The sequence below is a fragment of the Helianthus annuus genome, chromosome 6 (genome assembly GCF_002127325.2).
Source record: "Helianthus annuus cultivar XRQ/B chromosome 6, HanXRQr2.0-SUNRISE, whole genome shotgun sequence".
Lineage (NCBI taxonomy): Eukaryota > Viridiplantae > Streptophyta > Magnoliopsida > Asterales > Asteraceae > Helianthus > Helianthus annuus.
Window position 1 is genome coordinate 53206380 of NC_035438.2, and position 14140 is coordinate 53220519.

At 35.1% G+C, this 14140-nt stretch overlaps 1 non-coding gene across 1 annotated transcript; it reads left to right on the forward strand.

The window, feature by feature from the left end:
* Window positions 1-6026: 6026 nt before the first annotated feature.
* Window positions 6027-6098, forward strand: TRNAG-UCC. The gene has a single exon. It is a non-coding gene; the product is annotated as a tRNA-Gly (tRNA).
* The last annotated feature ends 8042 nt before the right edge of the window (window positions 6099-14140 follow it).

Sequence of the window (14140 nt, forward strand, 5' to 3'; positions counted from 1 at the left end):
AATGGTAGATTCTGAACATATAATATTTGTATTTAACATATATCTTGCATTGATTTATTTTGAGAAGAAAAGAAAAATAATCATTCATCATCACTGATTAAGCTTACTATATTCAACATATATTAGAAATTTTATTTCTTTGTACTATTAAAAAAACAACCCTTAATGATGTTACGTACTTGCATGTAGGGCAAACATATCTACATCATATAGACATATACTAAAACCAAAACACTCTCATCAAGATGTTGATAGTAGCGGTCAGACTTTGGCCCTAGGGATATGAATAATTGACGACCAGTCAAACCTTTGGTTACCACTACTTTTCTTTTTTCCATATACAAAATGTGAGTGGAAAAATATTATTTAAAACATTGGTGTTAGTTTATTTCAAAACAATACACGTCTTTTTTAATGAAAATTATATATATATATATATATATATATATATATATATATATTAAATGTAAACTAGCTTTTATGATCCGTGCGTTGTGACAGTATACTGTCAGTACGGTCAAATCAAACAAAAATAAACGTAAAATGTTGAATCACGTACTTTGCATTATGTTATTATAATTGATTGTCATCAAAATCTTCAACATCCAAAAATCTTAGGGTTTACACCATCTATAAAATGAGCCTACGCTCATCATCATTTAGTTATAATGTATCAGTTCAGTGGCGGATCCAGAAAATTTTTCATGGGGGTGCGGAACATTTTTAAAATTTTTAGGCCCCAAGGTATATAACTAAATTTACCTCGTTAAAATGGTTCCCAAATTCTTGATTTTGAGAAATCGCGCCATAACGTCCATACTCATGGTTCCTATCGGTTATCACAAACAAATTGATCTATAAGTTCATGGCTCCATAACATATTACATAATGTATCAAGTATTCAAGCCCTAGAAATTATAATGTAAATCACACTAAAAATCATCTAAACATCATATACACCATTAAAAAAAATAAAAAAAAAACCTCAAACATCAGGTCTGATCGTATATAACCCACCACAAAAAAGACAAAATATCATCATCATCACTAACAAAATATAAATATATAACCCACCACAAAATCAAATATCATCACTAACAACAACAAGAAGCACATGTCTCCTGCCATCGAAAAATCACTTCCGGTGGCTACCGGTTCCGTCCCGCCCCACCAAAAATCAACCCAAAATCATCAAAAAAATCAACAAAAAATCATCAAAAATAACAAAGAAACTTACCCGTGTTCGATCAGCAGTGATATGATGAGTGATTACGGTGGTATGCGGCTGCTGTTGTCGCTGATGTTCTGATTGCTGGCGTGCGTGCATGGAGGATAGAGAGCGGGAGATAATATGTAAGGGTTTTGGGCTTATTTATTTTATTTTAGTTTGAAATATTGTTGATTTGTTGGGTTTGTTTATTGGGCTAACACTTAGTAGTGAGCTAGTTAAAGGTATTAGGTATTTGGGTTTAGTTATTTAGGTATTAAAAGGTATAAAATTTAGATAGTGTTTTTTTAAAAAAAATAAGAGTTTACTAAAAAAAATTTAAAATATAAATTGATAACACTTTTTACCTAAGGGGTGTGGACGAAAAATTCCAAGGGGTGCGGACAGAAAATTCCATGGGGTGCGGACAAAAAATTTCAAGGGGTGCGGACGGGATTTTCGACAGAACTTAGCACTAAATTTTTTTTTCTCGGGGGTGCGCCCGCCCACCTTGGGCCAAGCTTAAGTCCGCCCCTGATCAGCTTTGAAATGATATCGCCGTTATTGAGGCTCAAATAAGGCCATAAATGATCTTTAGCATACAAAAACTATCATCATCAGCTTAGACTATCTGCTCCGAAATAAGATCGCGACTATGAAGTCTCATATATCACCTCAAAATGTACATCAACTTCGAAAAACCAATTGAGACAATATAACAAATCGAAGCACCTCTAGGATGATGCTAAATCAACTTCCAAATGAGATCCAGACTCAGATGTAGCCAACCCCATCCTTCAACACCGAAACATGTTAGGGTTTACCAATGACAATGACTAATCGACATGTCACATGAACTTAGGCTCGGTATCATTGAGACAAACACACCAAAAAATGTTAGGGCATACCAATAACATCGAGTAAACCCTCAGATGAGTCCGGGCTCACTATCATCAAGTCAAACCTTGATGTGTTGCAAAACACACTCATTGATCACCAAACAAATATATAATGATAGTGACTCCGGACGCCAAACAAATAAATTTATCGTTTTCACTTTTAAGGTTTGAATTATGTTACCGCCCCGTATTGATCACTCCGCGCAAACCAAATACAAGAAATCAGTTGATGATTGGGCTTTAATGAGCACTCAAATCTCAAATGGATTATTGGGCTAATTTATAGTTGTAATTCGTTTGTTTGTTTTTATTGGTTGGCCACAAGAAGAAGTATAATGCTGGGCTAAACCAACTGGGCTACAAAACTAAAAGAAATAATCGGTCCAGCATGGAAAAAAGTTAGTGGTTGGCTCATGGCTGGTTGCAGGGGATGCAATAAAAGGGGAATCGCCCAACAGTTCTTTGGACGGCAATTTTTCTGGATCTCACTAGTTATATATATAAATATAAGGATTAGGATCAAATACAAAGGCTTCTAAGAAAACTCACTAAAAAAAAAAAAACTAAACACCCACCACCGCCCAAAAACCTAAACACCCCCCTACCACCAATATTTATTTTATTTTATTTATTTATTTATTTTTTTTTTGGGGGGGGGGGAGGTTAGGTATTTGGGTGGTATTGGGGTGGGGGTGGGTGTTTAGGTTTTGGGTGGTGGTGTAGTGGGTTTAGGTTTTAGGTTATTAGATACTTGTCACTCTATAAATTCTTGTTACACTTCTTACCGTTAGAAGTTTTTGTAGAATAACTTAACCCATAAATATAAAAGGTCCACTTGAGCTTTTTGTAACGGTGTTAATCGTTGGGTTGTCTGATTTTGATTAAAAAATTTGGGTCGAACCATTAGGTACGGTTCTAAAAAAACAACAAACCAAAGATGTGGGCCGGGCCTGCAAAAAATGCTTAGTTTTGACGGTTTAAACTTTTTCTTTTTCTAAAATCATTAGTTTGTATAAAAGAAAATATAGGTTATAATCCGCACACATAAATGTATAGGGTGGAGATAGAATAAGAACATAAATATATAGGAGATAGAATAAGAAGATTATTTTGCTAGGTAGGCTAGGAAGTGATCTTGACTATTCATTTAGTTAATCAAGGGCTAAGATTAAATGAATGAAATTGAAGCAAAAAAAAAAAAAAAAAAAGACGCGTAGGTTTGTTAGGGGCATTCTAGTCAATCCAGCACAATAGTTTCTCTCTCCTCCAATTCCCCCCTATTTTTTAAACGTTAATAACTTTTTTATACGACATTATTTTTTTATAAAAATTGCACCAAAAAAACGAGCTTTTTTTTATCTTTAAAACGAGTATGCTATTGCTATATTTTCGATTTTTTTTTTGAAAACCCAGTTGCGTAAAACGCAATGGAGAAAACCCAGTTGCGTAAAACGCAATGAAAAAAAAAACTTAAAAAAATGACATTTTATAAAACGCAACGCACAAAAAACACAAAGAAATGTCTTATTTCTAAAACGCAATGACCAGAAAACACAGATAAATGTCTTATTTCTAAAACGCAATAGCCTAAAAACACAAAAGTACTTTCTAAAACGCAATGGACTGAATGTGTTTTACCTAAAACGCAATGCACCAAAAACACTTAAAAATGTCTTATTTCTAAAACGCAATGGCCAGAAAACACTTAAAAATGTCTTATTTCTAAAACGCAATGGCCAGAAAACACTTAAAAATGTCTTATTTCTAAAACGCAATGACCAGAAAACACTTAAAAATGTCTTATTTCTAAAACGCAATGCCTAGAAAACACATAAAAATGTCTTATTTCTAAAATGGCCTAAAAACACAAAAGAAACTGTTCTCTCTAAAACGCAATGAACTGAATACACATAAAAATGTGTTTACCTAAAACGCAATGAGTAAAAACACTTCAAAAATGTTTTATTTCTAAAACGCAATGACCAGAAACTGTTGTTCACAGAACCAGAATCTAACTAAAACGCAATGACCAGAACCTGTTGTTTACAAAACCAGAAACACTGTCTACGAATGCAGTTTTGTATGTGAATTGTCTGAACCAGGAAGCAGGAGATAAAAAACTGTCTACGAATGCAGTTTTCCAGCTCAACCCCAGCCAGGGGCTCTGCCCCTTGGACCCCGCCAGGGGCTGCCGCCCCTGGGACCCCGCTACCAGGGGCGTTGCCCCCAGACCCCCGCCAAGATCGTAAAACGCAATGAATAAATCAAAACCCCAAATCGTAAAAATGAAATTAAAGAATTTCTTACATGGATCGAAAGTGATTTCTTCAACAATTTACGAAGTTTGAATGATTGAAACACTTATCAACGCTCGAATCAAATGAATCGAGTGATTATCTCCAAAATCACCGGAAAAAACGAGATTTTTTTATGAAATTAAACTGTTTTTTTTTTTTTAAAAAGCTGAAGAACACGTTGATCGGGTGTTTGAATCATTGATTGGTGATGAAAATCGCACTATAATGTGGTGATTATTGAGATAGAAATTGAAGAAATGGTTGAAGATGGTGGGTTTTGAAAATTGTGGGTTTTGAAGTTACTGGGTTTTAAAAAGGAAGAAGAAAGAGTTGGATTGGCTAAAATACCATTTTTCTTTATTTTAAATGTTGCCACATGTCCTAATCCTATTGCTTCCTACACTTCCTAGCCAAAATAAACTTCCTATTTGATCTTTTCCCATTCTAAAATAGAAAAGACCTAACAAAATTAATAAAGGTTAGTGGCCGGCGTGGTTTACACGACTGGTTCCAAATTTCAAACCATCAAGTAAATTGTTACAACACCAAATTGGCTTATGCTAACAGACTTGCTTTGATTGCGTGTCATGGTTGGTCAATTTTTGAACAAGCCTACTTTATATCACTCAACTAATTCAAGGTTTGGAAGGTGTAGCAAATAAGCTTTTTTCTATAAACAGAAGAAGCTTTTATTCTACATCCAGTATATGCTTATGGCAAGAGGGCTGGCTATAGACTATAGTGTTGGAGAAAGGTTACGGTGTTATTTGTATACACTTAGGTCTCATAGCCATATGACCGATTAGGAAATCAAGGGGTTGACCATACTCATAGTCTTCGCTCTCAAGAGCGAGGCTGTCTCACTGTCTCTCTTCCTCCTGTGAGCAGTTGATGATTTTTTATGGGCTTTTGGCCTTGTGGTAGCCACCAGTGGCGGATCTAGGATTCCGACAAAGCGGGAACGTTTTATAAATAAGCGGTAACGAAATCGAAAAAACGTCAAATTTTTCCAAAATTTACACTAAAAATGTCAAAAATTTTCCGACCAAGCGGTAGCGGAGGCTACCCCTTGATACACTATACATCCGCCCCTAGTAGCCACGTAAAGTTTACAGAACTTGTTCACCTATAGTGTATACTATACTAATAATGCTAAAAAGGTAAAAATATTAATCTTTAGAGACTGTTAATTTGTTCTTCTTGTTTAAATTTGGAAGCCCTATTCAGTTATACTAACGCGAATTCAAAATCAAACGAAACCGGATTTTCTACTGCCTTAAGACAAGAAGTTTAATATTGCAGAGATCTATGTAAAATGCTTTACTCAAGTTCTACATCAGTAGAAGTGGTCACTGCAGACAACCATCTACCGTGAGAAAGGGCAATAAAGATACTCAAAGATGTATGCATATGTTACATAGCTATCCACCAAATGAAGTTGATTTAAATCTAGAATACAATGCTACTACTTTAATACCCAAAAGTCCATAACCCTCCATGATACAGTTCGAAACCATAGAATCAAAACCCTTGCAAAACTCTATACAAAAATTAAAATATCCGTATCAAGTTTGTGCTAGAGAGAAAGGATACATTATAGAATAATGATGAACTAAACATCAAGCGTTTGTAGTCCAACGGTTAGGATAATTGCCTTCCAAGCAATAGACCCGGGTTCGACTCCCGGCAAACGCACTCTTTCAAGAAAAGTATTTTTATTGTTATGTAGAGATTAACTGTTCATTATTATTACAATTTTACCTTTAAATTGTAAATAAAAAAACATGTCGAATGCTCTGCATAATTGTTAAAAAGTAACTTATGGTAAGTTGATAGAAACTAAGGGGGATTACTGAGCTACGTTGTTGATCTTTGGTCGGTATCGGTTCGGTCCATTACATACCGATGCGATATCGGCAACAATTGTCATGTGTTTTAGATTGATTAAAATTCATAAAAACGAATTCCGGTATCGGTACTGAACTATTCGGACGGTGTCGGCCCGTTTCATTATCGGTACCACAACATCTGTATACTAAAAGTTCAGGTCTAACATCAGCTATCTTCATGGGTGTGTTTACAAATCTTATACTGCCATTTACCTTTATCGTAGTCGTCCTTTTCAGGTTTACCCTTTATCATAGCAGCAGTTCGGATATATCGGATATTTTCGAATATTTGAAAAAAATAAAAATTAAATTTTCGGATATCCGAAATATCCGAAAATTTTTAAAATCATTATCCGAAAATTCGGATATCAGATATATCAGATCGGATTTTCGGATACGGATAATTTTGAGCACCCCTAGTGTTAGTAGGTGGGGTGTCACACCCCGAAAATATCAGAGCATTGGCGTGACTGGACTGGTATCTTCATTGCACAGCGGAAGCAAATAAGCTAAGTCTTTTAGAAAATGAACGCCACTAAGTACTCGACTCCACATGGTTCTCCTATTCCAACCGTGCCATAACCTTGAAAAGCAACATGAGAAAAAAACATGCGAAAAATCAACATAAAGTTGAGCGAGTTCATAGTTTGTTTGTAAAAGATTTGAAATAAATCTTTTTGAATAACTGGTTTGCGAAATATCATTGAGAAAACGAATTTAAAAATCATTTTCTTGTCAAGTTATATGGGAACTTTATATTTGTAACGCATTAAGTTCGTAGAACCATGTATTTGTAAACTCTCATATTTGTAATGTTCGTATAACCGTCAATGCCCACCCTGACTTTGACTCCATGCCCGCATAATCGTATGCCTTAAATTTGTGTAAAACATGGTATGTAATTTGTAAAACCCCGGTATGATAGCAAACAAGGAAAAGATCACCAATGGTTTACAAGGCCACTGATATGTGTGACGGTGTAGGAAGACTCAAACCTAGCAAAGTTGTACCGGGCTTCCGGCTGGAAGACATAGTCACCACTATGGGCCGCCCCGGCCTCATGGGTGTGGGCTCGCTACACCCAAATAGATCTCTCCTGATACGAGGATTAATGGTCCCAAGTATCCGCCTACCCTATCACATGATCTATGGTTCTTTCCTATGCTAATCATACCAATAGTATTGTAAGTATCCCTTTTATAACATGTATTTTACCCCAGTCTCTCAGACTGAAACCTTCCCAGCCTCTATGACTAAACTTTCCCAGTCTCTAAGACTGAACCTCCCCAGCCTCTAAGGCTGAACCTCCCCAGCCTCTAAGGCTGAACCTCCCTAGCCTCTAAGACTAAACTTCTCCAGTCTCTATATTATCACCAGACGATCCCATCTTTAGTCAGGAAAATCATTCACATTTCGAATATACGCATTTGTTTTGTAAAAACCGGTATATTTAATATGATTCATTTGTAAACCATTTGAGTTCCTTGAAATCTGTTCGTAACATGTCTTAAAAATATGAGTTTTCGTACATTCAAAAACCTCGTATGTTCCTGCAAAACGTGCTTTGTCTAAAATATGCAGTATTTGTTCATCGAGAACTTTGTGTGTTTTCTGCAAAACGTGCATGTCTTTCCACCCCGAAAACATTTATAAAAAAATGTAAAACCGTAAAAAGGTGGGGTTATGAACTCACCTCGATACTCGTGCACGGAAAAAGAATGTATCCGAATCATCGTCTATCTACAAGGTGCATGCTAATAGTAGGACATCCCTAATAAATAGCATATATTTAGTATCTAGTATTGGGGAAAAGTTACCTCGTGTGTGGTCGAGCTCTCTCGATTGAATACCCGTTGTAACCCCTTGGTAATGTTATTGTTACAAAGAAATGAACAGTTTCCTAGCTATTGTGCATACATATATGAGCCCCATACGCTTGAGAGGTCCCACAAAACTGTAGCTCACGAGCATACAAGTGTGTACACTTACAAGTATACATGAAAATATTTATTGTTGGTCGGAAAGACGAATATACGTATAAAGATATATTTCATTTAGTTGTTTCCTCACGAAAATAAAAAAAAACATATATATGTGATATATATATATATATATATAGGGTAGGGCTAGATAGAAAACCCTATATATATAAAAAAACCCGAGAAAACCCAAGCTCCCGACATTTTTTTTTTTGAAAAAAATAACACATGTAATATACATGTTTTTAAGACTTTTGGGCCAAAAAAATCAAAAAAGCGCCGAAGGGATATTTTAAAAAAAAAAAACAAGTTTCAGCAATTTTCAGCGAAATTATGGATTTTTTGCTTAACACGTGTTAGGAGCTGAAATTTGTTTATTTTTTTTAAAAAAATCCCTTCGGCGCTTTTTTGTTTTTTTTGGCCCAAAACACTCTAAAACATGTATATTACATGTGTAATTTTTTTCAAAAAAAAAAAATGTCGGGAGGTTGGGTAAAAATGGCTTCCCATTTGGGTTTCCAGAGTTTTCTAAGAATTTTAGGGTTTTTTATCTAGCATTATCCTATATATATATACACATATATAGGCAAAAGATCAAATACAAATAATCTTAACATACTAAACATACAAATTGAAGGAAAACCCAAAAAGACAAGGTGGCATTTTTGTAATTACCACCAACTATCAAAGTTACAACCAAAAATACCTAAAAAAACACATTTTTTTTAACATTTTTTATTAAAAAATCGCTACATTTCGTTAGCAAAAAAAAAAAAAAAATTTTTTTTGGCTGCTACTAAAAGTAGCGATTTTTTAATAAAAAATGTTAAAAAAATAAAATAAAATAATTTGTGTGTTTTTTTTTATTTTTTTAGATTTTTTTAGGTTTTTTGGGGGGTTTAGTTTTTAGCATTTTAGCTTGGGTGGGGGGGGGGGGGAGGTTAGGTTTTTTTTTAGGTTTTTGGGGGTGGGGGGGGGTGGTTTAGGTTTTTTTGGGGGTGGGGGGAGTGGTTAGGTTTTTTTAGGTATATTTGTAGAGTAACTTTGATAGTTATTGATAATTACAAAAATGCCACCTTGTCTTTTTGAGTTTTCCTTCAATTTGTATGTTTAGTATGTTAAGATTATTTGTACAAGAACTTTACCCTACATATATATATATATATATATATGTATATATATATATATATATCGAGTAGGGTTCGCACGGAAAGTGTGTTTTTCCTAGAAAGTTTAGGAAGCGATCTGGTCCATCCGATTGGTGTGTTTAAGGGTTGAGATTAAATCAATGGCAATCTTGTAATATTTGAGTTTAATTAATTGATTGTTTTAAATGAGCAGGGGCAATTTTGTCAATGGCCGTTTTTAAATCAATTAGATAACTGCCCAGTTCCTAAAATCAAGCGATTCCCCCCCCTCTCTCTCCAAACCCATCTTGGAAACCCCAATCCCTACCAAAAATAACTACAATCATGGAAGAAGATAACTTTAGAAACGATGGAGAGCACCGGATCAAATTAAAACACTTCTCCATCTCCACCATCTCCGAGTTCATCATCACCATTCAAGTATTGTTCTTATCATATCCGTTTTCTTGACGATGTGTTTTAACAGCAAGCAAATTAATATAGTTGTGTTTTAGCAGCAAGCAGATTCATACAGTTGTGGTTTAGCATCCAGATTCATACAGATGTGTTTTAACAGCAAGCAGATTCATAATGTTGTGTTTTAGCATTCAGATTCATACAGATGTGTTTTAACAGCAAACAGATTTATACAGTTGTGTTTTAACAGCAAGCAGATTCATACAGATGTGTTTTAACAGCAAGCAGATTCATACAGTTGTGTTTTAGCATTCAGATTCATACAGTTGTGTTTTAGCATCCAGATTCATACAGATGTGTTTTAACAGCAAGCAGATTCATACAGTTGTGTTTTAGCATTCAGATTCATACAGTTGTGTTTTAACAGCAAACAGATTCATACAGTTGTGTTTTAACAGCAAGCAGATTCATACACTTGTGTTTTAGCATTCAGATTCATACAGTTGTATTTTAACAGCAATCAGATTCATACAGTTGTGTTTTAGCATCCAGATTCATACAGATGTGTTTTAACAACAAGCAGATTCATACAGTTGTGTTTTAGCATTCAGATTCATACAGTTGTGTTTTAACAGCAAACAGATTCATACAATTGTGTTTTTACACCAAGCAGATTCATACACTTGTGTTTTAGCATTCAAATTCATACAATTGTGTTTTAACAGCAATCAGATTCATACAGTTGTGTTTTATGATTTAGATTCATACAGTTGTGTTTTAACAGCAATCAGATTCATACACTTTGTTTTACCATCTTTATATTGTGGGATCTATAAAAAAAATTTGACTTTAGCCCTGTAAACTGTTAAAACACAGCACCAAGAACATGCTGATAAATTCCAGTAATCTTCTGAACAATGGAATATGCGATGTAATGTGACATGGAATTTTAGTTAATGTTCCAGATTTGAATTCGAAAATAATAAAAATTCTGAAAATCATAGAATTTTAGTTAATGAAGATACATTCCAAAAATAAAATTAAAATGTGAAATTACATGATAGCCCTTCTACTTAAAATCCCTCAATGACACATGTCCAATTCTTATTCATTCCTAGACTTTCTAGGAAAAATAGACTTTCCACCCAACTCCTACTCTCTCTCTCTCTCTCTCTATATATATATATATATATATAGGGGGCTGCTAGAATGAGAACCACCTCGAGTTGTAAGAACCGCGAGAACTACACCCCACGGAGCGCCGTTCGCCATGATTTTTTTTTACAAGTAGATGTATGTATTATAAACACAGCCGTAAAAAATCATGGCGAACGGCGCTCCGTGGGGTGTAGTTTTTTACACCACAAGTTTGGTGTTTTTTAATTTTTTTTCTTTTTTTTTTCACCAAACTTGTGGTGTAAAAAACTACACCACACGGAGCGCCGTTCGCCATGATTTTTTACGGCTGTGTTTATAATATACACATCTACTTGTAAAAAAAAAATCATGGCGAACGGCGCTCCGTGGGGTGTAGTTCTCGCGGTTCTTACAACTCGAGGTGGTTCTCATTCTAGCGGCTCCCTATATATATATATATATATATATATATATATATATATATATATATATATATATATATATATATATATATTTATTTACACACACATAAATAGTATAGGATTATTATTTAAGTCGCTTTTACTAAAAGTACATGTATGCGTGTCTATGACAGAAAAACATTATTTCGAAATCAAATTATTTTATAGATATAGAGAGAGAGGGGCTAGTATAAAGAGAAATCACATCTCAAATACATGTAAAATGTGTATCCAGAGTATAATAATGGTCTCAGACATATATATTCTTGTGGAAATATAAGGTTATATTCACTTTATGGAATTGTCGTTTGTGTCATCAACCTTTGGGTTGTTATAATACTTGTATTATATTTACGCATGAAGTAGATTTTCACATACTCGTATTTAATTTATGTACATCAAAGCAAAACGGTTATAATCGTCTTCATACAAACCTTACAAATATATTTCTTTATTGTTATTATTCGCAAAGCTTTAATTTTAAAAATTTCTATAGTTCACCAGTATTGTATCTTTTGATTACATATCTTACATGAAGGTATGAATGATTTGAGAAATAAACAAAAGCGAACGATTTGTAATTACATAAAGAGTAATGGATCAACCCGATAGTCTTTTTCAACTGCTGAAAACAAGTTGTGATTTTTTTATCCGAATAAATTAAATTATGTCGTTTTCCATATCATATAAAGATAGCCTTAAAAGTCTTCGTTTTGTGGATAAAGAAAAACAAACAAACACTTTTGAAAAAGAGTCATATCTGAAAACAAGATATATTCAATTTGAAACCAATAAAAAAAATCATATCGAAAAACACTAATAGTAGTAATCTAATTTTTGAGCCAATGTATTTATTCTTGCTGTCACTACGAACCCTTTTTTTTTTGTCTAGATAAGTAAGTATACATACAATATTTATTCTTGCAGTCACATAATAGCTATAACCCGAATATCACCGGTTAACATTTGGTTAAGTTAGCGTCTCACTACAAGGGTCGGGTCGCTAGAGCTCGGTTCAACACACGCGTTAAACTAAAAAAAAGAAAACAATCATAGTAGTCGTTACCAGGGGCGGACTCAAGCATAGTACAAGGTGGGCGGGCGTACCCCCGGGGAAAAAAAAATTAGTGCTAAGTTCCGTCGAAAATCTCGTCCGCACCCCTTGGAATTTTTCGTCCGCACCCCTTGGAATTTTTCGACCGCACCCTTGAAATTTTTCGTTCGCACCCCTTAGGTAAAAAGTGTTATCAATTTATATTTTAAATATTTTTAGTAAACTCTTATTTAAAAAAAAAATACTACCTAAATTATATAACTTTTAATACCTAACTAACTAAACCCAAATACCCATACCTTTACCCCCTTATAATTTTCCTAACTAGCTAGCCCACTAAGTCTTAACTTATTAACCAAACCCAACAATATTTCAAACTATAATAAAATAATTAAAATCCAAAACCTTTAGAAATTCTCTCCGGCTCTCTCTCTCTCTTGCGTCCCTGCACTGCCAACGAACAACATCACCCAGCGACAACAGTCTAGCAGCCGACGACCACCGTAATCAACCACCATACCACCGTCGTTTGACGCTAAATCTAACCGGAATCCGAACACGGGTAAGTTTCTTTGTTATTTTGATGATTTTGGTTGATGTTATAGATGAAAAAAGGGTAATAAAATTGTTAAATAGGTTTGAAATTTTGTGTGTTTTGACGTTGTTTATGGTTGTTTAGATGACTTTTAGGGTGATTATATTGTTTATATATTTTAATGTGATTACAACTTACGTTATGATTTCTAGGGCTTGAATAGTTGAAAATTAAAATTAAAATTGAAACTTTATATTATGGAGCGATGAACTTATGTTATATAGAGAAAGAATTGCTTAAGAAATTAGCTTTAGATGATGTTTTGGATAGATTTCAAAAAATGAAAACCCGTAGGGCGTCGACGTTTTAATTATGTTTGTAACAAAGTTTGACATGTTTTTGATGATTATATAAATTTAGTTTGATGTTCGGTTGTTTTACATGACCCGACCCGACCCGACTCGATACGAACCGATTTTTTTACTTATATACCTAGGGGCCTAAAATTTTTAAAAGTGTTCCGCACCCCCATGGAAAAATTCCTGGGTCCGCCACTGGTCGTTACCTTTCCGGAAAACTCATTCAAAATCAACACTTATAAAACTCCTCCAGTATCGTGTTACCAAGTTCGACCGACTTTTGACTCGTATTAAACAACTCCCAACCACTAGCACAACCACCGTGACTAGATCTGAACCGAGCATCACCCGAACTGCGGCTGTGACCCGAACCACACTCAAACCAAAACATCATCATCATCATCAACACGAAACTCGACGGATCGAAGCAAGAACCGCCGGTCCGAGACAAGGACCGCCGGATAATTGTACCGACCTCCGGATAATTGTAGCGACCGCCGGTCCGATACACAGACCGCCGTCGTTTTTCATCATCGTCGCCGTAAACGACGATCGGAGCTGGTCCGACCGGAAAAGAAAACGGGGAGAGAGTGCGATCAGTAAAGGGGGGGGGGTTGCTGGTTCGTTGTGAAGAAGACTCCTCCACCGCCGCCGTGAGCCGCCTCCACCTTCGCCGTCGCCGGTCATCGCCGGTCGGAACTGTTTGCCGGAGAGAGAGAGAGAGAGAAAAATACGTGGGTGTGTGTGTGTTGTCTGTTTGGTTTTGTGGAATGAGAAGA